Raw genomic sequence first — 3,672 nt, 5'->3', positions numbered from 1 at the left:
AAAGGGAGGGGTAATTCTGTGTAGGAAAAAACTGTGTTCCCTAATGCACACCGAGTGAAAAATATTACTACATAATAGTCAGATAATACGGAGATCTTAGTTGCGTATATATGCAGATATAGGGTTAAGCCCCCAGGCCGATCGACAAGGCTTCTCCGTCACTGGGGGCCTAATACTAGGTATGGGTCCGGGGTGCAGGACCCCACGATGTCGGCATAGGTTGGCCACCCCAGGTCAGCACACAGGTGAAAATTAATAGGGGTTAATAAGAAGCACAGAAGTGCTATGTAAGTGGTGTGATTAAAATAATATATACAAAGTGATAGGGAAAATCATAAGTGTTAATAAAGTGTTAGGGTGTGCCGACCTGAAGCAGCCCAGCCATACCGACACAGGGGCCACCGCACCCCACACCCACCCCATGAATAATTACAAATATGTCTGGGTTAAATTCCCAGTGTAAGGCCACATGGTAATGGCTCCGACAGCATCTGAGAGCCAGCTTATCTGGGGATACCCCTGGCTTCCCCTATGGCACTCGAGAGTCAGCAATCCCTCCTAATGCTGACCCATCTATGCCTCTCTAAATACAATACACAAAATGGAAAGCTGCTCAATCAGATTGTAATGTCACTCAGGTGCTAAAAGGGAGGGGTAATTCTGTGTAGGAAAAAACTGTGTTCCCTAATGCACACCGAGTGAAAAATATTACTACATAATAGTCAGATAATACGGAGATCTTAGTTGCGTATATCTGCAGATATAGGGTTAAGCCCCCAGGCCGATCGACAAGGCTTCTCCGTCACTGTGGGTCCCTAATACTAGGTATGGGTCCGGGGTGCAGGACCCCACGATGTCGGCACAGGTCGACCACCCCAGGTCAGCACACAGGTGAAAATTAATAGGGGTTAATAAGAAGCACAGAAGTGCTATGTAAGTGGTGTGATTAAAATAATATATACAAAGTGATAGGGAAAATCATAAGTGTTAATAAAGTGTTAGGGTGTGCCGACCTGAAGCAGCCCAGCCATACCGACACAGGGGCCACCGCACCCCACACCCACCCCATGAATAATTACAAATATGTCTGGGTTAAATTCCCAGTGTAAGGCCACATGGTAATGGCTCCTACAGCATCTGAGAGCCAGCTTACCTGGGGATACCCCTGGCTTCCCCTATGGCACTCGGGAGTCAGCAATCCCTCCTAATGCTGACCCATCTATGCCTCTCTAAATACAATACACAAAATGGAAAGCTGCTCAATCAGATTGTAATGTCACTCAGGTGCTAAAAGGGAGGGGTAATTCTGTGTAGGAAAAAACGGTGTTCCCTAATGCACACCGAGTGAAAAATATTACTACATAATAGTCAGATAATACGGAGATCTTAGTTGCGTATATCTGCAGATATAGGGTTAAGCCCCCAGGCCGATCGACAAGGCTTCTCCGTCACTGTGGGTCCCTAATACTAGGTATGGGTCCGGGGTGCAGGACCCCACGATGTCGGCACAGGTCGACCACCCCAGGTCAGCACACAGGTGAAAATTAATAGGGGTTAATAAGAAGCACAGAAGTGCTATGTAAGTGGTGTGATTAAAATAATATATACAAAGTGATAGGGAAAATCATAAGTGTTAATAAAGTGTTAGGGTGTGCCGACCTGAAGCAGCCCAGCCATACCGACACAGGGGCCACCGCACCCCACACCCACCCCATGAATAATTACAAATATGTCTGGGTTAAATTCCCAGTGTAAGGCCACATGGTAATGGCTCCTACAGCATCTGAGAGCCAGCTTACCTGGGGATACCGCTGGCTTCCCCTATGGCACTCGGGAGTCAGCAATCCCTCCTAATGCTGACCCATCTATGCCTCTCTAAATACAATACACAAAATGGAAAGCTGCTCAATCAGATTGTAATGTCACTCAGGTGCTAAAAGGGAGGGGTAATTCTGTGTAGGAAAAAACTGTGTTCCCTAATGCACACCGAGTGAAAAATATTACTACATAATAGTCAGATAATACGGAGATCTTAGTTGCGTATATCTGCAGATATAGGGTTAAGCCCCCAGGCCGATCGACAAGGCTTCTCCGTCACTGGGGGTCCCTAATACTAGGTATGGGTCCGGGGTGCAGGACCCCACGATGTCGGCACAGGTCGGCCACCCCAGGTCAGCACACAGGTGAAAATTAATAGGGGTTAATAAGAAGCACAGAAGTGCTATGTAAGTGGTGTGATTAAAATAATATATACAAAGTGATAGGGAAAATCATGTGTTAATAAAGTTAGGGTGTGCCGACCTGAAGCAGCCCAGCCATACCGACACAGGGGCGACCGCACCCCACACCCACCCCTTGAATAATTACAAATATGTCTGGGTTAAATTCCCAGTGTAAGGCCACATGGTAATGGCTCCTACAGCATCTGAGAGCCAGCTTACCTGGGGATACCCCTGGCTTCCCCTATGGCACTCGGGAGTCAGCAATCCCTCCTAATGCTGACCCATCTATGCCTCTCTAAATACAATACACAAAATGGAAAGCTGCTCAATCAGATTGTAATGTCACTCAGGTGCTAAAAGGGAGGGGTAATTCTGTGTAGGAAAAAACTGTGTTCCCTAATGCACACCGAGTGAAAAATATTACTACATAATAGTCAGATAATACGGAGATCTTAGTTGCGTATATCTGCAGATATAGGGTTAAGCCCCCAGGCCGATCGACAAGGCTTCTCCGTCACTGGGGGTCCCTAATACTAGGTATGGGTCCGGGGTGCAGGACCCCACGATGTCGGCACAGGTCGGCCACCCCAGGTCAGCACACAGGTGAAAATTAATAGGGGTTAATAAGAAGCACAGAAGTGCTATGTAAGTGGTGTGATTAAAATAATATATACAAAGTGATAGGGAAAATCATGTGTTAATAAAGTTAGGGTGTGCCGACCTGAAGCAGCCCAGCCATACCGACACAGGGGCCACCGCACCCCACACCCACCCCATGAATAATTACAAATATGTCTGGGTTAAATTCCCAGTGTAAGGCCACATGGTAATGGCTCCTACAGCATCTGAGAGCCAGCTTACCTGGGGATACCCCTGGCTTCCCCTATGGCACTCGGGAGTCAGCAATCCCTCCTAATGCTGACCCATCTATGCCTCTCTAAATACAATACACAAAATGGAAAGCTGCTCAATCAGATTGTAATGTTACTCAGGTGCTAAAAGGGAGGGGTAATTCTGTGTAGGAAAAAACTGTGTTCCCTAATGCACACCGAGTGAAAAATATTACTACATAATAGTCAGATAATACGGAGATCTTAGTTGCGTATATCTGCAGATATAGGGTTAAGCCCCCAGGCCGATCGACAAGGCTTCTCCGTCACTGGGGGTCCCTAATACTAGGTATGGGTCCGGGGTGCAGGACCCCACGATGTCGGCACAGGTCGGCCACCCCTGGTCAGCACACAGGTGAAAATTAATAGGGGTTAATAAGCACAGAAGTGCTATGTAAGTGGTATGATTAAAATAATATATACAAAGTGATAGGGAAAATCATAAGTGTTAATAAAGTGTTAGGGTGTGCCGACCTGAAGCAGCCCAGCCATACCGACACAGGGGCCACCGCACCCCACACCCACCCCATGAATAATTACAAATATGTCTGGGTTAAATT

The sequence above is a fragment of the Pseudophryne corroboree genome, chromosome 6 (assembly GCF_028390025.1).
Source record: "Pseudophryne corroboree isolate aPseCor3 chromosome 6, aPseCor3.hap2, whole genome shotgun sequence".
Lineage (NCBI taxonomy): Eukaryota > Metazoa > Chordata > Amphibia > Anura > Myobatrachidae > Pseudophryne > Pseudophryne corroboree.
This window is presented reverse-complemented; position numbering follows the sequence as displayed.